This window comes from Lolium perenne, chromosome 2 (assembly GCF_019359855.2).
Source record: "Lolium perenne isolate Kyuss_39 chromosome 2, Kyuss_2.0, whole genome shotgun sequence".
Taxonomy (NCBI): domain Eukaryota; kingdom Viridiplantae; phylum Streptophyta; class Magnoliopsida; order Poales; family Poaceae; genus Lolium; species Lolium perenne.
Genome location: NC_067245.2, coordinates 203,020,710 through 203,044,749, shown reverse-complemented (window position 1 = coordinate 203,044,749; position 24,040 = coordinate 203,020,710). Strand labels below are relative to the sequence as shown.

The 24,040-nt window shown below is 42.7% G+C and overlaps 2 long non-coding RNA genes across 2 annotated transcripts; one reads left to right on the top strand and one right to left on the bottom strand.

Annotated features, from left to right (window-relative positions):
- Positions 1 to 4,313: 4,313 nt before the first annotated feature.
- Positions 4,314 to 6,963, bottom strand: LOC139836116 (uncharacterized). The gene is made up of 3 exons (XR_011752278.1): positions 6,428 to 6,963; positions 5,508 to 5,579; positions 4,314 to 4,638 (listed from the first exon to the last, which is right to left on the bottom strand). It is a non-coding gene; the product is annotated as an uncharacterized lncRNA (long non-coding RNA).
- Positions 5,812 to 15,694, top strand: LOC139836117 (uncharacterized). Its single transcript, XR_011752279.1, has 4 exons — positions 5,812 to 6,147; positions 9,933 to 10,050; positions 10,259 to 10,335; positions 15,211 to 15,694. It is a non-coding gene; the product is annotated as an uncharacterized lncRNA (long non-coding RNA).
- Positions 15,695 to 24,040: the final 8,346 nt, after the last annotated feature.

Genomic DNA, 24,040 nt, shown 5'->3' with positions numbered 1-24,040 from the left:
TAGATGCAGTTGGATGGCGGTCTATGTACTTTGTCGTAATGCCCAATTAAATCTCACTATACTCATCATGATATGTATGTGCATGGTCATGCCCTCTTTATTTGTCAATTGCCCAACTGTAATTTGTTCACCCAACATGCTGTTTATCTTATGGGAGAGACACCTCTAGTGAACTGTGGACCCCGGTCCAATTCTCTTTACTGAAATACAATCTACTGCAATACTTGTTCTACTATTTTCTGCAAACAATCATCTTCCACACAATACGGTTAATCCTTTGTTACAGCAAGCCGGTGAGATTGACAACCTCACTGTTTCGTTGGGGCAAAGTACTTTGGTTGTGTTGTGCAGGTTCCACGTTGGCGCCGGAATCCCTGGTGTTGCGCCGCACTACATCCCGCCGCCATCAACCTTCAACGTGCTTCTTGGCTCCTACTGGTTCGATAACCTTGGTTTCATACTGAGGGAAACTTGCCGCTGTACGCATCACACCTTCCTCTTGGGGTTCCCAACGGACGCGTGTTGAACGCGTATCAAGCAGCTTTTTCTGGCGCCGTTGCCGGGGAGATCAAGACACGCTGCAAGGGGAGTCTCCACTTCTCAATCTCTTTACTTTGTTTTTGTCTTGCTTAGTTTTATGTACTACTTTGTTTGCTGCACTAAATCAAAATACAAAAAAATTAGTTGCTAGTTTTACTTTATTTGCTATCTTGTTTGCTATATCAAAAACACAAAAAAATTAGTTACTTGCATTTACTTTACTTGATTCATCATGTTTCCTTTTAATTTTACCACAAAAGACATACCGGTAGGACGTGGGTCTATAGTTGGGAGAAATAATATAGAAGAATTCTTCAATCATGTTAGTACCATTGAAAATTTTGAAGATAGACACTTGGTAGACCTTGCGCCTACTTATGAAATTGCTGCTGCGCATTTAGTTCGCCTGTTGGAAACTAAATTTGTTAATCTTAATCCTATAATCCAACACATGTTTCTCACACTTGGTGATATGGAAGAAGGGGAAAAGAAAGATTTTGTTTTAGAAACCCTTCTTAGAGAATTTGGTGGTCTAGCAAGAGAAGCTAGAAAGGTCTTTGCTAAATTTAATATGCTTGGTTCGCATACTAATTTTGTTAGTCTCCTTGAAAAGATGGACATGGATAGAATAAGATACACTAATAATATTGATGATGGTGGGGAGATCAAAGCACCAATACCATGTAAGCTCCTAGCTATGAATGATGCACTAGAAAATAACTATGCTTGGCTTGTTCCTGAAAATTTGTTTGATGAGAGTAGCACGCCTAAGACTAATGAAAAGGGAGATGCTAAAACTTATGTATCTAATATACTATGCCTGGTTGAGAAAACTCCGCACCCCGCTGAGAATGCACCACCCTTTGATAATACTTGATACACACTTTCTGCGCCTAGCTGAAATGCGTTAAAGAAAAGCGCTTATGGGAGACAACCCATGTTTTTACCTACAGTACTTTGTTTTTATTTTGTGTCTTGGAAGTTGTTTACTACTGTAGCAACCTCTCCTTATCTTAGTTTTGTGTTTTATTGTGCCAACTAAAGTCTTTGATAGAAAAGTAAGTACTAGATTTGGATTACTGCGCAGTTCCAGATTTCTTTGCTGTCACGAATCTGGGTCTACCTCCCTGTAGGTAGCTCAGAAAATTAAGCCAATTTACGTGCATGATCCTCAGATATGTACACAACTTTCATTCAATTTGGGCATTTTCATTTGAGCAAGTCTGGTGCCATTTTAAAATTCGTCAATACGAACTGTTCTGTTTTGACAGATTCTGCCTTTTATTTCGCATTGCCTCTTTTGCTATGTTGGATGAATTTCTTTGATCCATTAATGTCCAGTAGCTTTATGCAATGTCTAGAAGTGTTAAGAATGATTGTGTCACCTCTGAATATGTTAATTTTTATTGTGCACTAACCCTCTAATGAGTTGTTTCGAGTTTGGCGTGGAGGAAGTTTTCAAGGATCAAGAGAGGAGTATGATGCAACATGATCAAGGAGAGTGAAAGCTCTAAGCTTGGGGATGCCCCGGTGGTTCACCCCTGCATATATCAAGAAGACTCAAGCGTCTAAGCTTGGGGATGCCCAAGGCATCCCCTTCTTCATCGACAACATTATCAGGTTCCTCCCCTGAAACTATATTTTTATTCCATCACATCTTATGTGCTTTGCTTGGAGCGTCGGTTTGTTTTTGCTTTTTGTTTTGTTTGAATAAAATGGATCCTAGCATTCACTTTATGGGAGAGAGACACGCTCCGATGTAGCATATGGACAAGTATGTCCTTGGTTTCTACTCATAGTATTCATGGCGAAGTTTCTCCTTCGTTAAATTGTTATATGGTTGGAATTGGAAAATGATACATGTAGTAATTGCTATTAATGTCTTGGGTAATGTGATACTTGGCAATTGTTGTGCTCATGATTAAGCTCTTGCATCATATGCTTTGCACCCATTAATGAAGAAATACATAGAGCATGCTAAAATTTGGTTTGCATATTTGGTTTCTCTAAGGTCTAGATAATTTCTAGTATTGAGTTTGAACAACAAGGAAGACGGTGTAGAGTCTTATAATGTTTTCAATATGTCTTTTATGTGAGTTTTGCTGCACCGGTTCATCCTTGTGTTTGTTTCAAATAAGCCTTGCTAGCCTAAACCTTGTATCGAGAGGGAATACTTCTCATGCATCCAAAATACTTGAGCCAACTACTATGCCATTTGTGTCCACCATACCTACCTACTACATGGTATTTTCCGCCATTCCAAAGTAAATTGCTTGAGTGCTACCTTTAAAATTCCATCATTCACCTTTGCAATATATAGCTCATGGGACAAATAGCTTAAAAACTATTGTGGTATTGAATATGTAATTATGCACTTTATCTCTTATTAAGTTGCTTGTTGTGCGATAACCATGTTCACTGGGGACGCCATCAACTACTCTTTGTTGAATTTCATGTGAGTTGCTATGCATGTCCGTCTTGTCTGAAGTAAGAGAGATCTACCACCTTATGGTTAAGCATGCATATTGTTAGAGAAGAACATTGGGCCGCTAACTAAAGCCATGATCCATGGTGGAAGTTTCAGTTTTGGACATATATCCTCAATCTCAAATGAGAAAATTATTAATTGTTGTTACATGCTTATGCATAAAAGAGGAGTCCATTATCTGTTGTCTATGTTGTCCCGGTATGGATGTCTAAGTTGAGAATAATCAATAGCGAGAAATCCAATGCGAGCTTTCTCCTTAGACCTTTGTACATGCGGCATAGAGGTACCCCTTTGTGACACTTGGTAAAAACATGTGCATTGTGATGATCCGGTAGTCCAAGCTAATTAGGACAAGGTGCGGGCACTATTAGTATACTATGCATGAGGCTTGCAACTTATAAGATATAATTTACATGATACATATACTTTATTACTACCGTTGACAAAATTGTTTCATGTTTTCAAAAATCAAAGCTCTAGCACAAATATAGCAATCGATGCTTTTCCTCTATGGAGGACCATTCTTTTACTTTCAATGTTGAGTCAGTTCACCTATTTCTCTCCACCTCAAGAAGCAAACACTTGTGTGAACTGTGCATTGATTCCTACATATTTGCATATTGCACTTATTATATTACTCTATGTTGACAATATCCATGAGATATACATGTTATGAGTTGAAAGCAACCGCTGAAACTTAATCTTCTTTTGTGTTGCTTCAATGCTTTTACTATGAATTATTGCTTTATGAGTTAACTCTTATGCGAGACTTATTGATGCTTGTCTTGAAGTGCTATTCATGAAAAGTCTTTGCTTTATGATTCACTTCTTTACTCATGTCATATACATTGTTTTGATCGCTGCATTCACTACATATGCTTTACAAATAGTATGATCAAGGTTATGATGGCATGTCACTCCAGAAATTATCTGTGTTATCGTTTTACCTGCTCGGGACGAGCAGAACTAAGCTTGGGGATGCTGATACGTCTCCAACGTATCGATAATTTCTTATGTTCCATGCCACATTATTGATGTTATCTACATGTTTTATGCACACTTTATGTCATATTCGTGCATTTTCTGGAACTAACCTATTAACAAGATGCCGAAGTGCCAGTTGCTGTTTTCTGCTGTTTTTGGTTTCAGAAATCCTAGTAACGAAATATTCTCGTGTAACGACCCGCCATTATCAAATAAGTTAATGGCACCGGTCTGTGGAATATTGCTTGACAAACCATGTCTTGTCAAATAATAAGCCACCACAGAGATTTGCAACAGAGAATAGCTAGAGAGGTTCCTTAATATTACAATACCATGCCACGCAGGCTTAAGGTCAACTAAGCTTAACAACTTTACAAATTATTACATCTCTCCATCAGTGAGTACCGGCCAAGCCAACTAGATAAAAGGGTGACACATATATATATTAGCATCCCTTACTTTACATAGCTATGGATCATATGCTACTTATTCATCCCATCCCCCATAGGTGGTATCCAGGTCATACATATCATCTACTGGATCAACGTTTTGGTCCAAAGCATAGCAGTAGCCATCCCCCTTATATGCTCCACTTGGTCCAGTGGGAAACTCATATACTCCTTGCTCTAAGAAATGGAGAATTAATAGCAAGAGTGAGTACAAAGTACTCAGCAAGCTTAAATGGCAGAATGCAATTTTCATGACATGTATCATCAAACAATTCTTATTTCAACACAACACTTTCAAACAAAAATAGAGAGTTTTTGTAGAAAAGATCAATTCAATTTAAAAAGCTAATAATCACTTGTACCGCGAGATAGAACCGACAGTAGGTTCCCGTAGCCTCCAATCCAGGAGACAGGCATGATCATGATTTATTTTAGCACTGCGCAGGCTGTATCACTTTACCCACATTAACTCCGATTTTCTTGTTCTCGCAATTCTTTGAATGCAAGACATGACGAAGTTCAAAGCATTTCCTCATCTTGTACATTATACTTCCACCCGGCTAGGTATCCCCTAGACGTTGTGTCGAGCCAAGATACTCAACACTGCACTTAAATATAAAAGTGCATCGCTAATACACCCATCCGGCATTAGCATGGGAATTTCATCACCCAACCTAGTACTACAGAACCATGTGGATAGTAAAATGACTTGATAAGTACTAAGCTTCGCTGGCCATAATTTGACAAGTCTGTGGTCGATACGATTTTGTACGGCACACAAATACAAGTGAAAATGAGTATTACCCTAAAATATGATAACCCTGTGTAGAGAGCCCCATCTTCTAGTGATGTCCATCCGGGGCGCTCTCTACCCACCAATAATAATATAAATGATCCAGCTGCTCCATCAACTGAGACCATTGTTCACCATGAACACACCCACACCAATTTATTCCAAAATCATTTTATGCAAGTTGATGATAAGATACAACGGAAAATATTTGTTTTGAGAAAACTCTACTTAGAAATGGCCAAAGAAAGCTTGCCTGAACTGTCGTACTCGACCCCAGGTTCAGTTTGGTTCAGTAGATGTTTCTCCGCCGGTCCTTGCTCGCTTCCTGAAATTCGGCGAATAAATACCGAGACTAAATCGAGTACTAAAGTTCAGAACAAACGGAGTTGTCGCAGTCCTAAATATAATTAAATAGGAATTATATTTCTAAGTTGGGATAATAAACTTGTATTAGGACGTGTATGTATGGTGAGAAGCTATCAGCCTATCACCATTTAGACCATCCTAGCTGATTAGTACTTAAGGTACTAGCAACGTGTTGACTCACTTTTTATTCTGCAGCATCTCTCTTACTTAGCTCTGCTCCTGTAGGCATCGAGTAGTAGTACTTCTAACTTCTCAACTCTTTGCTCATTGCCCAGGTCGCCTCCCCTCAGTACGCCAGCAACGGCGATGGATTTCTGCTGGGCTTCTAGATCTTAAATCCTTTCTCTTTGCTAAACCTATTCCCCAAATTTTCCCCTTCAATTACTTCCCTAAATCCTCTAATTTTGCTCCGCTTTTGTACTGCAGGTTTGGGTGCTGCAATGGCTCTTCTACCTCCGCTCCAGGTTCAGGTCGCCGGAGTGTCCGGCCGTGCGGCCACAGACGAGCTGCTCCGACTCCATCTACAGGTGGGTGTCCAAATCCTAGATTCTACAGTGCCCAGTGCTGAAGCTGTGCTCTTAGCCTGTAAGTATACTTGGTGGTTATCTGATTTAGGCTTTTGCTCCCCAAAGTTTGAAAAACGTGCAGATTTGTGTACTCCTGTTAAATCTTAGATTTGTTTGTCTCATGTCATCTATTTGACTCCTCTTCCTAGTGTCGTTTTCTAGCTTCTTTCTTAGTAATATTTCTATGACAAGTGAGTAGTGCCAGAAAAGGATAAAGGGAGAATGGCAGAGGGAAAAGCACCTGTCGTGGATGCAAATGCCTTTGCTATTCTTGATTTGCTGACTCTACTCCTGGTGACAAGCCCTTCCTCAGGCCTGCTCCTCCCTGGCAGTTTAGTGGGGGTGGTCTCAGGTCACCATCCTCACTTATTGCTCTTGGATTTTTGTTGTTTGAGTGTGGAGAAGTAAACTGGGATGAAGAAAGCTTGGTCTGGCTTCTTGGAGACAGAGTGTGAATGTCGAGTGTTCCTTAGCCTGGTTGCTCTACTCCATCTATCAAATATCCAGCAGCTCTTCCTATTGGCTGGTAGTGGCTGCCCATCTCTGTTTCACTATGCAAGAAATGTGGAGTGTTCTAATTGGCTGGGTACACAGCCCATACCTAGACCACTATTTTCTAGTTGACTTAAAATCCCATGAGAAGTTTTCAGCTGTGGTCAACCTGTGTCTCACATGTGTCAATATTTGGCTGGATTGATAAAACTAGCAACTATGATATTGGCCAAGTTGGTGTGGCCTCATTGTACAGTGTGGGATCAGATGTTTAATATTTTTTTGTATCTACAAATGGTTGTAATAAATGTGTACACGTTTTAAAACATGAATAAACTACTGGTTGATAAAAGTGCTTGTTCTTGTGATTTGAGTTGTTCTACAGAAATTCTAATTACGGAATAATTATCGCCAGTAAAAAAAATGAGTCGTTACATCCTACCCTCCTTAGAAAAATATTTCGTCCTCGAAATCGAAAACTTACTTAAAGAGGTTGGGGTAGGCCGCTAGCAGGTCTTCTTCCTTCTCCCAAGTTGCCTCACGAACTGAGTGGTTCCTCCATTGTACTTTGCAGAATCGAATGGTCCTAGTTCTGAGCTTTCGGTCTTCAACTTCTAGTATTTTCAATGGACGCTCTTCATAGGTCAGGTCTGGTTGTAGATCAATGTCAAATTCTGATACTTGTGGTGGTGGCTTGTTGCATTTCTTGAACTGAGATATGTGGAAGACATCGTGAACTCTAGACAACTGTTTGGGTAACTCCAACTTATAGGCAGAGGCTCCTTTCTGTTCCAATATTTTAAATGGCCCAACATATCTAGGACTCAGCTTCCCTTTAATTCCAAACCGTTTAACTCCTCGCATAGGTGATACTTTTAAATACACCATATCTCCTATTTCCAATTGCATGTCCCTTTTGTGCCTGTCAGCATAGCTTTTCTGCCTACTTTGCGCAATCTGAAGTCGTTCCTTAATAAGTTGGATCTTCTCATTATTTTCTCTTACTATATCAGGACCCAGCAATGGTCTTTCTCCAACCTCATACCAACATATAGGTGACCTACATCTCCTCCCATACAAAGCTTCATATGGAGCCATTTGTATGCTGGACTGATAACTATTATTGTAGGCAAATTCTGCTAAGTGTAGATGCTTATCCCATGAATCCCCAAAGTTCATTACACAGGCTCTTAGCATATCTTCAAGGACTTGATTAACCCGCTCGGTTTGACCATCGGTCTGTGGATGATAGGCCGTACTAAAATTTAGCTTGGTTCCTAGAGAATTTTGTAGGCTCTTCCAAAAACTTGATGTGAATACTGACCCTCTGTCCGACGTGATTGTCTTAGGAACACCATGTATAGTAACTATCTTCTCTATGTATAATTCAGCCAGTTTGTCAAATGAACACTTCTGGTTTGTCGCAATGAAGTGCGCTGACTTAGTGAGTCGATCCACCACAACCCAGATGGCATCTTTCTTCTTTTGGGTCATGGGCAAACCCGTAATGAAATCCATGCATATATCTTCCCACTTCCAGTCTGGTGTTTCTAGTGGTTTTAATAATCCGGCTGGTCGCTGATGTTCTGCCTTTACCCTCTGACAAGTGTCGCATTTACTGACATATTCTGCAATTTCCCTCTTCATACCAGGCCACCAAAAGTTTCCCTTCACATCCTTATACATTTTTGTGCTCCCTGGATGGATAGTGTATACTGTGTCATGAGCCTCACGCAAAATAATTTCTTTAATTTCTAAGTCATTCGGTACACAGATCCTACTGTGGTTCCAAAGAACTCCTTCCTGGTCCACTCTGAATTGTGAGGGTTGTCCAGCTTGGATTCTCTTCTTTTCCTCTTTGATGAATGTGTCTGATGCTTGTTTTTCCTTAATTTGATCAAGTAAGGTGGGATGGAATGTCATGGAAGCTATGTTGGCTCCAGTTGTAGCTTCCCTCAACTCTATCTCCATTTTTGCAAGATCTCTTAGCAGCCCCTTGTCATATTCCTCAAGTGATATGCGGTTGCAATGTGTCTTCCTACTAAGTGCATCTGCCACTACATTTGCTTTACCTGGATGGTAATTAATTGTTAGATCATAATCCTTTATGAGTTCCAACCACCTTCTTTGCCTCATATTTAGCTCCTTTTGGGTAAAAAATATATTTTAGACTCTTATGATCGCTGTATAGTGTGCACTTGGAACCATATAGGTAGTGCCTCCAAATTTTAAGTGCAAACACCACAGCTCCTAGTTCTAGGTCATGTGTGGGGTAATTAACCTCATGTGTCTTTAGCTGCCGAGATGCATAAGCTACCACTCTGTCATTCTGCATTAGAACACATCCTAGCCCAAATTTTGAAGCATCACAATACACCACATAGTCTTGTCCACTCTCAGGTAATGCTAGTACCGGTGCAGTAGTCAACCTTTTCTTAAGCTCCTGAAAACTCCGCTCACATGCTTCAGTCCATGTAAACTTAGTATCCTTTCTCAGCAATTTAGTGAGTGGTGCTGTTATCTGAGAAAATCCTTTTATAAATCTGCGGTAGTACCCGGCAAAACCTAAGAAACTCCTTATCTCACTCGGATTTGTCGGTTGATTCCATGACACAACTGTCTCAATTTTGGATGGGTCTACCTCAACTCCTCTTCCTGAGACTATGTGTCCCAGGAAAGCTACTTGGTCCAACCAAAATTCGCATTTATTAAACTTTGCATACAACTGGTTCTCTCTTAAGGTTTGCAGCACTATCCTCAAGTGTTCAGCATGCTCTTCCTTGCTTCTTGAGTATATTAAGATGTCATCAATAAAGACAACTACAAACTTGTCTAGATATTCCATAAACAACTTGTTCATCAAGTTCATGAACATGGCTGGGGCATTTGTTAATCCAAATGGAACAACTGTATACTCATGGTGTCCGTACCGGGATACGAATGCTGTTTTCTCAATGTCCTCTTCCTTCATCTTCATTTGGTGATATCCAGATCTTAAGTCAATTTTTGAAAATACACATGCACCTTTGAGTTGGTCAAATAAGTCATTTATCCGTGGCAATGGGTATTTATTCTTTATAGTTGCTTTGTTAAGATCCCGATAGTCTGTGCATAGCCTCAGCCCTCCATCTTTTTTCCATGCAAATAATACTGGTGCTCCCCATGGTGATATGCTTTCCCTAATGAATCCTTTTTCTTTCAGTTCACCGAGTTGTTTCTTTAGTTCTACTAACTCTGATGGTGACATTCTGTAGGGTCGTTTGGATATGGCCGCTGTTCCAGGCATTAAATCTATGCTGAATTCCAACTCTCTATCTGGCGGCATACCCGGCAACTCGTCCGGAAATACATCAGGAAACTCTTGAACCACAGGTATATTCTTCACTTCTATCTTTTGTTGACTTGCTGCCATTACTATAGGATCTTTAGCCTTGGTTCTACTCCCAAAATATACCAGCCTAGAGCCATCAGATTTTCTTATGGACACACTTTTAAGTTCGCAATCTACTAACACTCCATTAGCAGCTAGCCAATCCATCCCAAGGATTACTTCTAACCCTGACAACTCTATGACATGCAGGTCTGCTGAAAATTTGGTGTTGTGGATTATTATTGGTTGGTTTCTTCGCATCGAATTTACTGTGATCCTTCCCCCAGGTGAGCTAACTCCTAAAGCTATTCCCAACTTTGTGCATGATAATCCATTCTTGTTCACGAAGTCTTGGGAAATAAACGAGTGTGTGGCCCCGGAATCAAAAAGAACAGTACCAACTGAAGGAGGAATGAGTAGTTTACCAATGACAACATCTGTAGCTTGTCCCAACTGTTCTGCAGCCACATAGTTTAACTTGGATTGTCCTCCTACTGGTCCTCCACGTCCTGCTCCTCTTGCTGCCATATTAGTAGGTCCTCCTTGCCCCCGCCCAGCTGGTGGATGTTGCACTTGCATCTGCTGCCTTGGCGGTCCAGTATGCTTGGGAGGGTTGGGGCAATTGATCTTGTGGTGTCCTATCTGTCCACAATTGAAGCATGCTCCTGTACCCTTCATGCAATCTCGAGTATAATGACCCTTTCCACACTTTCCACACTTAGGAGTAAATGTTGGCTGATTAGGGAAGTTAGGCCGTGGTGGTGGCATATGGAGACGCTCTCGTCCATGCATCATATGATGTGAGTGTTGCCCCATGGGACGAGGGTCTACCCTTGCTTTCTTCCTTCTTTCCTCACTTAGGTTGGCATGCTCATCCTCCAGTATGATGGCTCTATTCACGAGGTCCTGAAATTGAGTGATTCCATGAACTGAGAGATGCATTTTCAGGAATGGATGCAGCCCCTCCATGAACCTTTCGACCTTCTTTGCTTCAGTATCCACATCATCCGGAGCATACCTTGCTAACTCATTAAATTGATCCATGTAATCGGTTACCCTCTTGCTACCTTGAGTGAGATGGCGAAATTCTCTCTTCTTGATGTCCATCTTCCCTTTTGGCACATGGGTCCTTCGGAAATTCTCCTTAAAGTCCTCCCAGGTGATGGGGACATTATTAGCTCGATTTTGGGTGAAATTTTCCCACCAAGCTGCTGCTGGCCCTCCTAGCTGGTGTGATGCATAGCGCACTTTCTCATCATCTGAGCACCCCACATTTACAAGTTTTCTTTCTATTTTTAGCAGCCAATCATTTGCCTCAAGTGGATCCACTGCCTTGGAGAATGTTGGTGGTTGAGTTTGCAAAAATGCTTTTAAACTAACTCCTGCACCAGGTAGACGTGCTCCTCCAGGAACTAATCTGGTCAGTATTGTCTCTAGGAAGCGATTTTGGTTTTCTTGGGTTTCCCTTCGAGAATTTTCCATGAACTTCAGGACATCTCCAAGGCTTCCTTCTCCGCCCATACTTCCAGAAGTTGCAGCATTGCCAACATTTGGATTATTTGGCTGTTGTCCCGGACCCGGTAAGACGCTTTGGTTCTCCGAAGATGGAGTACCTCCATGCTGATCCTGGCCACTTGATCCTAGGCGAAAGATGAGATCTTGCTCTGTCAAGCCATGGTTGTCCATCCTGCATGATTTTTAATTAACTGGTTACTTATTTGCAAAGGTAGTGATTTGCGTCAGCAAGCACAAGTGCAAGTGATTCAGAATGTTTCTGTTCTGACATCGCATTAACTATATTGGAAATGATGCCTCAGCAACAAAATGGAATAATAGCAACCTCCCTTTTTGTAAAAATATCTTGGTTGAGTCTGGTTAAAAATTAATGGTCACACTACGACGCCTTTTTTTTCCAACCAAAAGCAAAGTATGGCACCTTGCCCTTTTATACATAGCGAACACTTATATTACAGTCAGTAGAGCACATAGGTCTTGGTTACATTACAATGACAGTACTAAGCCACATAGGTTCGTACATTTTATATGGTTCGATGCTTCCTACTGGTACACAAAAGACATGCTCGATCTACTTTGGAGGCAGTCTAGACATAACATATATATCTTACATAACCACACATGCTCAGGCTGCTACCTCGCTAGACTACTACCGCTCCAAAATACTAATCTATGGTCGAAGCATCCCAAGCCTTATAGTCTGACCGGCTGGAGCTTGATTAAGCCATGCCGCTGCCGCTGCTGCCTCCGCTGCCACTGCCATTGTTGCTACCACTGCCAGTTTGACGACCCCATGGTTCGATGCCAAGTCCACGTGCATATGCTAAATTAGCAGTAGTCTCCCTGTATTCCCTCAAGCTAACACTCATGTGTGGGTGGATGTAGTCGGGTTGGTGTGGCTCTTGGATAAGAGAGTGTGGTCGCTGTTGTTGTATAGGTGGAGCTGGCGCTTGTTCAACCTCATTGTCAGGTAGTGGCTGAGGTGATGCTGGTGGTGCAGGTGGTACCACTGGTGCTGGTGGTGCTGGTGGTTCAACTGGATTCTCTACCTCCTCAACTCCCTCAGGCTCTTCTTCTGGTTCTAACTCCTCTGGATCCTCTTCTTCCTCCTCATCTGGTACTGGTATAGGATTAAGTGGACCTCCAGGCACAAAAACGTTCAGGGCTCCATGAAGCACTGATTTTTCATACTCGCTCCTCTGGAAGTTGTGGAACCAGAAATTAGTGGCTTCCTGGTTCCTTATAAGTTCGTCCTTCATGGCATGGAACATCACCAGGTCAGCGATCATTGTTATACCAGAAATGGTGCTAACTGTGGAAAGCTCTGGTATCGGGTGAGTCGATGAGGACCCAACATCTATGCCTGCTCCGTTATACTCCTGGTTGTGGGATTGTCCAAAGTTCCCTGGATCAAGTGCTGGCAAGTCACGATAGCCAGTAGTGCGTAGGCGGTCTCCAAAGCGTGCTTGCAGTCCATGCATGGCTTCCTTGGCAACTTCTTGCATAGGTATGACATCGTCGTATGACCGCTGCATTGTGCTGAGCTCCGCATAGAAGTCCATGTCTGATGGAACACCTGCGAGTATCACTCCTACACGTCGGTAAGAGTATGTCCCATCATCTGGTATCTCCTCAAAGAATTGTGGACCAGGTGCCCCGAGCTCATGCATCATGTGCCAAAGCAGTAGGACGTGATGGCCACGTACCCTTGATGGTGGAATTCTAATTCGAACCATCCTGCAACAGGTCTCTAATTAGTATGGTAGTCATCTATAGTTAACCGGAGAAATAAACATGGGCTGGGATTATTAAACAACATACCAGCTGATATGAGTTTACGGATTAATCTTTTATTTGAAATAGTGTCCTATAGTAAAGCTTGGCCCAAATTTAGGTTACCTAACCGTCTCTAACTATCTGCGTGGCCCTCGAACCATTGCTCTGATACCACCTGTAACGACCCGCCATTATCAAATAAGTTAATGGCACCGGTCTGTGGAATATTGCTTGACAAACCATGTCTTGTCAAATAATAAGCCACCACAGAGATTTGCAACAGAGAATAGCTAGAGAGGTTCCTTAATATTACAATACCATGCCACGCAGGCTTAAGGTCAACTAAGCTTAACAACTTTACAAATTATTACATCTCTCCATCAGTGAGTACCGGCCAAGCCAACTAGATAAAAGGGTGACACATATATATATATTAGCATCCCTTACTTTACATAGCTATGGATCATATGCTACTTATTCATCCCATCCCCCATAGGTGGTATCCAGGTCATACATATCATCTACTGGATCAACGTTTTGGTCCAAAGCATAGCAGTAGCCATCCCCCTTATATGCTCCACTTGGTCCAGTGGGAAACACATATACTCCTTGCTCTAAGAAATGGAGAATTAATAGCAAGAGTGAGTACAAAGTACTCAGCAAGCTTAAATGGCAGAATGCAATTTTCATGACATGTATCATCAAACAATTCTTATTTCAACACAACACTTTCAAACAAAAATAGAGAGTTTTTGTAGAAAAGATCAATTCAATTTAAAAAGCTAATAATCACTTGTACCGCGAGATAGAACCGACAGTAGGTTCCCGTAGCCTCCAATCCAGGAGACAGGCATGATCATGATTTATTTTAGCACTGCGCAGGCTGTATCACTTTACCCACATTAACTCTGATTTTCTTGTTCTCGCAATTCTTTGAATGCAAGACATGACGAAGTTCAAAGCATTTCCTCATCTTGTACATTATACTTCCACCCGGCTAGGTATCCCCTAGACGTTGTGTCGAGCCAAGATACTCAACACTGCACTTAAATATAAAAGTGCATCGCTAATACACCCATCCGGCATTAGCATGGGAATTTCATCACCCAACCTAGTACTACAGAACCATGTGGATAGTAAAATGACTTGATAAGTACTAAGCTTCGCTGGCCATAATTTGACAAGTCTGTGGTCGATACGATTTTGTACGGCACACAAATACAAGTGAAAATGAGTATTACCCTAAAATATGATAACCCTGTGTAGAGAGCCCCATCTTCTAGTGATGTCCATCCGGGGCGCTCTCTACCCACCAATAATAATATAAATGATCCAGCTGCTCCATCAACTGAGACCATTGTTCACCATGAACACACCCACACCAATTTATTCCAAAATCATTTTATGCAAGTTGATGATAAGATACAACGGAAAATATTTGTTTTGAGAAAACTCTACTTAGAAATGGCCAAAGAAAGCTTGCCTGAACTGTCGTACTCGACCCCAGGTTCAGTTTGGTTCAGTAGATGTTTCTCCGCCGGTCCTTGCTCGCTTCCTGAAATTCGGCGAATAAATACCGAGACTAAATCGAGTACTAAAGTTCAGAACAAACGGAGTTGTCGCAGTCCTAAATATAATTAAATAGGAATTATATTTCTAAGTTGGGATAATAAACTTGTATTAGGACGTGTATGTATGGTGAGAAGCTATCAGCCTATCACCATTTAGACCATCCTAGCTGATTAGTACTTAAGGTACTAGCAACGTGTTGACTCACTTTTTATTCTGCAGCATCTCTCTTACTTAGCTCTGCTCCTGTAGGCATCGAGTAGTAGTACTTCTAACTTCTCAACTCTTTGCTCATTGCCCAGGTCGCCTCCCCTCAGTACGCCAGCAACGGCGATGGATTTCTGCTGGGCTTCTAGATCTTAAATCCTTTCTCTTTGCTAAACCTATTCCCCAAATTTTCCCCTTCAATTACTTCCCTAAATCCTCTAATTTTGCTCCGCTTTTGTACTGCAGGTTTGGGTGCTGCAATGGCTCTTCTACCTCCGCTCCAGGTTCAGGTCGCCGGAGTGTCCGGCCGTGCGGCCACAGACGAGCTGCTCCGACTCCATCTACAGGTGGGTGTCCAAATCCTAGATTCTACAGTGCCCAGTGCTGAAGCTGTGCTCTTAGCCTGTAAGTATACTTGGTGGTTATCTGATTTAGGCTTTTGCTCCCCAAAGTTTGAAAAACGTGCAGATTTGTGTACTCCTGTTAAATCTTAGATTTGTTTGTCTCATGTCATCTATTTGACTCCTCTTCCTAGTGTCGTTTTCTAGCTTCTTTCTTAGTAATATTTCTATGACAAGTGAGTAGTGCCAGAAAAGGATAAAGGGAGAATGGCAGAGGGAAAAGCACTTGTCGTGGATGCAAATGCCTTTGCTATTCTTGATTTGCTGACTCTACTCCTGGTGACAAGCCCTTCCTCAGGCCTGCTCCTCCCTGGCAGTTTAGTGGGGGTGGTCTCAGGTCACCATCCTCACTTATTGCTCTTGGATTTTTGTTGTTTGAGTGTGGAGAAGTAAACTGGGATGAAGAAAGCTTGGTCTGGCTTCTTGGAGACAGAGTGTGAATGTCGAGTGTTCCTTAGCCTGGTTGCTCTACTCCATCTATCAAATATCCAGCAGCTCTTCCTATTGGCTGGTAGTGGCTGCCCATCTCTGTTTCACTATGCAAGAAATGTGGAGTGTTCTAATTGGCTGGGTACACAGCCCATACCTAGACCACTATTTTCTAGTTGACTTAAAATCCCATGAGAAGTTTTCAGCTGTGGTCAACCTGTGTCTCACATGTGTCAATATTTGGCTGGATTGATAAAACTAGCAACTATGATATTGGCCAAGTTGGTGTGGCCTCATTGTACAGTGTGGGATCAGATGTTTAATATTTTTTTGTATCTACAAATGGCTGTAATAAATGTGTACACGTTTTAAAACATGAATAAACTACTGGTTGATAAAAGTGCTTGTTCTTGTGATTTGAGTTGTTCTACAGAAATTCTAATTACGGAATAATTATCGCCAGTAAAAAAAAAATGAGTCGTTACATCTCGAAATTGGACGAAATCAACGCCCAGGGTCCTATTTTGCCACGAAGCTTCCAGAAGTCCGAAGAGGAGACGAAGAGGGGCCACGAGGGGGCCACACCCTAGGGCGGCGCGCCCCCCCCCCCCCTTGGCCGCGCGGCCCTGTGGTGTGGGGCCCCCGTGCCGCCTCTTGACCTGCCCTTTCGCTTACAAATAGCCTCCGTCGCGAAACCCCCAGTACCGAGAGCCACGATACGGAAAACCTTCCAGAGACGCCGCCGCCGCCGATCCCATCTCGGGGGATCCAGGAGATCGCCTCCGGCACCCTGCCGGAGAGGGGATTCATCTCCCGGAGGACTCTACGCCGCCATGGTCGCCTCCGGTGTGATGTGTGAGTAGTCTACCCCTGGACTATGGGTCCATAGCAGTAGCTAGATGGTTGTCTTCTCCCCATTGTGCTATCATTGTCGGATCTTGTGAGCTGCCTAACATGATCAAGATCATCTATCTGTAATTCTATATGTTGCGTTTGTTGGGATCCGATGAATAGAGAATACTTGTTATGTTGATTATCAAAGTTATATCTATGTGTTGTTTATGATCTTGCATGCTCTCCGTTACTAGTAGATGCTCTGGCCAAGTAGATGCTTGTAACTCCAAGAGGGAGTATTTATGCTCGATAGTGGGTTCATGCCTGCATTGACACAGGACAGTGAGAAAGTTCTAAGGTTGTGTTGTGCTGTTGCCACTAGGGATAAAACATTGATGCTATGTCTAAGGATGTAGTTGTTGATTACATTACGCACCATACTTAATGCAATTGTCTGTTGCTTTGCAACTTAATACTGGAGGGGGTTCGGATGATAACCTGAAGGTGGACTTTTTAGGCATAGATGCAGTTGGATGGCGGTCTATGTGCTTTGTCGTAATGCCCAATTAAATCTCACTATACTCATCATGATATGTATGTGCATGGTCATGCCCTCTTTATTTGTCAATTGCCCAACTGTAATTTGTTCACCCAACATGCTGTTTATCTTATGGGAGAGACACCTCTAGTGAACTGTGGACCCCGGTCCAATTCTCTTTACTGAAATACAATCTACTGCAATACTTGTTCTACTATTTTCTGCAAACAATCATCTTCCACACAATACGGTTAATCCTTTGTTACAGCAAGCTGGTGAGATTGACAACCTCACTGTTTCGTTGGGGCAAAGTACTTTGGTTGTGTTGTGCAGGTTCCACGTTGGCGCCGGAATCCCTGGTGTTGCGCCGCACTACATCCCGCCGCCATCAACCTTCAACGTGCTTCTTGGCTCCTACTGGTTCGATAACCTTGGTTTCATACTGAGGGAAACTTGCCGATGTACGCATCACACCTTCCTCTTGGGGTTCCCAACGGACGCGTGTTGAACGCGTATCAGGCGCCCCCCCGACTCTGCCCCTTCGCCTATTTATTCCTTCTATCGCGAAAACCCTAGTACCGAGAGCCACGATACGAGAAAAGTTCCAGAGACGCCGCCGCCATCAACCCTACCTCGGGGGGTTCTGAAGATCGCCTCCGGCACCCTGCCGGAGAGGGGAATCATCACCGGAGGGCTCTACATCACCATGCCCGCCCCCGGACTGATGTGTGAGTAGTTCATCCTTGGACTATGGGTACATAGCAGTAGCTAGATGGTTGTCTTCTCCTCTTGTGCTATCATGTTTAGATCTTGTGAGCTGCCTATCATGATCAAGATCATCTATTTGTAATGCTACATGTTGTGTTTATTGGGATCCGATGAATATGGAATACTATGCCAAGTTGATTATCGATCTATCATATATGTGTTGATTATGATCTTGCATGCTCTCTGTTGCTAGTAGAGGCTCTGGACAAGTTGATACTTGTGACTCCAAGAGGGAGTATTTATGCTCGATAGTGGGTTCATGCCTCCATTGAATCTGGGACAGTGATAGAAAGTTCTAAGGTTGTGAATGTGCTGTTGCCACTAGGGATAAAACATCAATGCTTTGTCTGAGGATATTTGTATTGTTTACATTACGCACAGTACTTAATGCAATTGTCTGTTGTTTGCAACTTAATACTGGAAGGGGTGCGGATGCTAACCCGAAGGTGGACTTTTTAGGCATAGATGCATGCTGGATAGCGGTCTATGTTCTTTGTCGTAATGCCCTAAGTAAATCTCATAGTAGTCATCATGATATGTATGTGCATTGTTATGCCCTCTCTATTTGTCAATTTCCCAACTGTAATTTGTTCACCCAACAAGTTATTTATCTTATTGGAGAGACACCACTAGTGAACTATGGACCCCGGTCCATTCTTTTACATCTGAAATACAACCTACTGCAATCATTGTTCTCTATTGTTCTTTGCAAACAAACATCATTCTCCACACCATACGTTTAATCCTTTGTTTACAGCAAGCCGGTGAGATTGACAACCTCACTGTTAAGTTGGGGCAAAGTATTTTGATTGTGTTGTGCAGGTTCCACGTTGGCGCCGGAATCCCTGGTGTTGCGCCGCACTACACTCCTTCACCAACAACCTTCACGTGGCCTTCATCTCCTACTGGTTTGATTGGTTTCTTACTGAGGGAAAACTTGCTGATGTACGCATCACACCTTCCTCTTGGGGTTCCCAACGGACGTGTGCTTCACGCGTCATCAAGCATATTTTCTGGCGCCGTTGCCGGGGAGATCAAGACACGCTGCAAGGGGAGTCTCTCACACCCAATCTCTTTACTTTGTTTATTGTCTTGCTTTATTTTATTTTCTGTCTTGTTTGCTTTCTTTATATCAAAAACACAAAAAAATTAGTTACTTGTTTTACTTTACTTAATTCGGTTTTGCTTTACTTATTTTTATTAGTGTTCAAATGAATACTCCTGAGAACACTAAGTTGTGTGATTTCACTAGCACCAATAATAATGATTTCATATGCACTCCTATTGCTCCACCTGCCACTACAGCAGAATTTTATGAAATTAAACCTGCTTTACTAAATCTTGTTATGAGAGAGCAATTTTCTGGTGTTAGTACTGATGATGCTGCTGCCCATCTTAATAATTTTGTTGAACTTTGTGAAATGCAAAAGTATAAGGATGTAGATGGGGATATTATAAAACTGAAATTGTTTCCTTTCTCCTTAAGAGGAAGAGCTAAAAATTGGTTGCTATCTTTGCCTAAGAATAGTATTGATTCATGGACTAAATGTAAAGATGCTTTCATTGGAAGATATTATCCTCCTGCTAAAATTATATCTTTGAGAAGTAGCATTATGAATTTTAAGCAATTGGATAATGAACATGTTGCCCAAGCATGGGAAAGAATGAAATCTTTGGTAAAGAATTGTCCTACCCATGGACTAACTAATTGAATGATCATCCAAACCTTTTATGCAGGATTAAAATTTTCTTCAAGGAACCTATTGGATTCAGCTGTTGGAGGTACTTTTATGTCCATCACTTTGGGTGCTGCAACAAAGCTTCTTGATGATATGATGATCAACTACTCTGAATGGCACACTGAAAGGACTCCTCAAGGTAAGAAGGAAGTTTTCAAGGATCAAGAGAGGAGGATGATATAATATGATCAAGAAGAGTGAAAAGTCTAAGCTTGGGGATGCCCCCGTGGTTCATCCCTGCATATTTCAAGAAGACTCAAGCATCTAAGGGATGCCCAAGGCATCCCCTTCTTCATCAACAACTTATCAGGTCACCTCTAGTGAAACTATATTTTTATTCCGTCACATCTTATGTACTTTACTTGGAGCGTCTGTTTGTTTTTATTTTTGTTTATGTTTGAACAAATCGGATCCTAGCATTCATTGTGTGGGATAAAGACACGCTCCGCTTTTTCATATGAACACTTGTGTTCTTAGTTTTACTTTTAATGTTCATGGCGAAAGTTGAAAGTCGCTTCATTTATTGCTATTTGGTTGGAAATAGAAAATGCTTCATGTGGTAATTGGTATATTATCTTGAATAATTTGATACTTGGCAATTGTTTTGAGCTCTCAAGTAGATCATGTTTAAGCTTTTGCATCATGTAGTTTAAACCTATTAGTGGAGAACTACTGTAGAGCTTGTTGAAATTTGGTTTGCATGATTGGTCTCTCTAAAGTCTAGATATTTTCTGGTAAAAGTGTTTGAGCAACAAGGAAGACAGTGTAGAGTCTTATAATGCTTGCAATATATTCTTATGTAAGTTTTGCTGTACCGGTTCATACTTGTGTTTTCTTCAAACAACCTTGATAGCCTAAAGCCTTGTACTGAGAGGGAATGCTTCTCGTGCATGCAAAACCTTGAGCCAAAACTTATGCCATTTGTGTCCACCATAACTACCTACTATGTGGTATTTTTCTGCCATTCCAAAGTAAATTGCTTGCGTGCTACCTTTAAAAATTCATTCCTTGTCTTTGCAATACATAGCTCATGGGAAATTCACTAGTAGGAAAACCCTTATAGGCAGAGCTTAGTTCTGTGGCGCACCACTGAAAATGCGCCACAGAATGTTATTTTGTGGCATACCATGCTAGGTGCGCCACATAAATAGCTTAATTTTGTGGCGCACTGCTGAACATTGCGCCACAGAAATTGTATGGGGCCCACATCCTGCCACCACCAATTATTAGTGTAGGTATTTCTGTGGCGCACATGGCATGCTGCGCCACAGAAATAACTCTTTCTGTGGCGCACGTGCTTCGGTGCGCCACAGAAGTAGTTGATTCTGTGGCGCACTTGCTCAGGTGCGCCACAGAATTAAGGTAACTTATATCATCTCGCCCGTGCCCTCCCCCGTCTGTTCACCTCTCCCTTCTCCCCTCTCCCCTCTCCTCCGATCCGCCGCGCGCCACCATGGTCGTCGCCATCGCCGTCGCCGCCGCCTTCCTCCGCGAGGGCCGCATGCCGCCACGGTCCTCCCATCCCCGCCACCTGCAGCACAAGCTGCAGCTACGGCGAGGAGGGGCCGCCGCGAGGAGGGGCCGCCGTCGCGTGAAGGTGGAGGAGCCGCCGCGTCCTCCTCCTCCTCCACCGCTGCCGTCGTCGTCAACCTCCTCCTCCACCCCTGTCGTTGGTGAACTCTCTCCCCTCCCCTCCCTCTTCCTCTCCCGCGCGAGCACAAAGTGCTCGACGAAATGCTCGTGCTTCTAGGTTGTGCTGATGATGCTCTGGATGCATTGCTGTTGCTCTGGATGCATTGATGTTGTTGCTCTGGATGCATTGCGGCTAGTTTCTTTGATTCAGTGATGCTGCTCATGTGCAGTATCTGAATAAATTACTTTGTTGCCTGCATATGGATAGTTTCATTTGGAGTGACATGCTATGTTGGCTCTATATATATCTGCTCCAAAGGTTCCATTTGGAGCCTGGATTGCTAGTGGTTAGTATATTGTTATGCTGCTAATAAAAAGGTGTTGGTTATTGTCAACTTATATCACTTGCTATGCCTGTGTGGCTTACAGGATCATATGTACCTGTTGTTTGTGGAGGTTTACTGCCACTTGTTATTGATGAACCATGTGATGGTAATGATTCAATTTAATTCAATGATGTTAATTTGATTTCCATCCTTTGTTGGAAATAAATCCATGTCTGAACCTGTACAATGTAATGAAGACTTGCTCACTTGGTATTGCTTGCTAGTTGGACATTTGGTTGGTTTTGATGCTCTTTGGTTCATTTAAATGCATGAAATGCTACTATGGTATGCTCTTGTGGTATCCTTGTGAAGAAAATGATGGATTCTTGTGAGCTTATGGTATGCTACTATGCTCTTGTGGTATCCTTGTGAAGATTTACTTGATGGATTCTTGTGAGCTTATGGTATGCTACTATGCTTATAATGCTGCGATTAGTGGGGATGCTTCTTGGATCATGTGCATATAGTTCATATAGTTCCCTAAAAGTAAGAATGCTCCCTGGCCAGATGCTTGATGTCTTGGCTCAGCCAATGATGCAAAGGCTGAGGCAAAAACTTGGATAAGAACAGATACTAAAATGTGTGATTTAAATGGAATGCTTATGATGGTATACTAAAATAGAGATATTCACATTAGGGAATCATGTAAATGAATGCCACTGTGGTATCCTTTTCTTGTTGGCTTTGATGAAAATAGAGATATCCACAGTAGGGGATCATGTAAATGAATGCCACTGTGGTATCCTTTGAAGAAAAATGACTGTTTCTGATGGTTTTAAAAGGCTAGGTGGTGCTAGGTGATTCAGTTGGCTACCAAGACTTGTCTCATCTGGTTAGCTGGGATATGCTATGTGTTGTTGCTTGTTTAGGCATATCTATCACTTACCTGGATTTCTTGGTTCTTGATTGGCCTCTCTTTTGCCAGCATCACTTGGTCTATATACCAAGTGATGAATAATCCCTTTGGAGCATCTTCTCCACGCATGCTATGTGTGTTTGAGCATCTTGACTTATGTCACCATGGTTGCTGGTTTGTTGGTGTTTTTGTACTTGCCGATGATTAGATGGTTGGTCGATCACTCGTACACTCGGGGGTGGAGCAAGCGAGCCTGGTGTGATGGCACAAATATCAATATTTTGTGCATCCTACCTGGCCTCACTTACTCCATCCCTGGATGTTAATATTTGTTTCGACCAACAAAGTATGAGGCATTCCATTTAGTTCATACTAGCTACTTCTTAATTGCATTGGCCTTTCTTCCATTTTAGTGCCGATGATTAAATTGTTTGGTCACTTGTACACTCACGGGGTGGGGCCGGTGAGCCTGGTGCGATGGCACAAATATCAATCTCTTGTGCATTCTACCTGGCCTCACTGACCCCATCCCGGAATGTTAATATTTCTTTCGACCAACAAAGTATGAGGCATATGATATCTAGTTGAGATACCACTTGGCTCTTTCTTCCATTTAGTGCCGATGATTAGAATGTTTGGTCACCTATACGCCGCAATATACTTTGTAGACGGGCCCCCCTTTCCCCGGCCGCCGTTCCGTGAACGAGTCTTTGACGAGACAACAACGCCGACCTGCCTCTCCGGTGCATCACCACTTTTCTTCTCTCGCCGTCCAGTACGTGAACGAGTCCTTAATGCAAAGACGGTGTCAGCCTCCCTAGCATCAGGCCGACCCCTGTTGCCGTGCTTCAGGCCGTGTCTCAGGCGCCCTGCACTCTTCGCCTTTTTGCCCGGTGAACGAATAGACTAATCGTTGGAATAAGGAAGCCGATGACGGCCGATCGCAATTTAATCTTGCGACCGGCCGTCATCGGTTTCCTTATTCGAACGATCAGTCTATTGGTTCACCGGGCAAGAAGACGAACAGTGCAGGGCGCGGGACACACGGCCTGAAGCGCGGCAACACGGCCCGGCATAATGCTGGGCAGGCCGGCACGGTCTTTGCATCAAGGACTCGTTCACTGGACGGCGAGGGACTGCCGTGGTTCTGCGCCGGAGAGGCAGATCGGCGTCGTTGTGTCGTCAAGCACCCGTTCACGGAACGGCGGCCGGGGAAAGGGGGCCCTTCTGCAAAGTATATTGCGGTGTATACTGCAACTATGGTTTCTGACCATAGTATTTGTGTTGACCAACAATGTATGAGGCACTTATTCCATTTTGTCATTCCATTTGCTTTGAGATT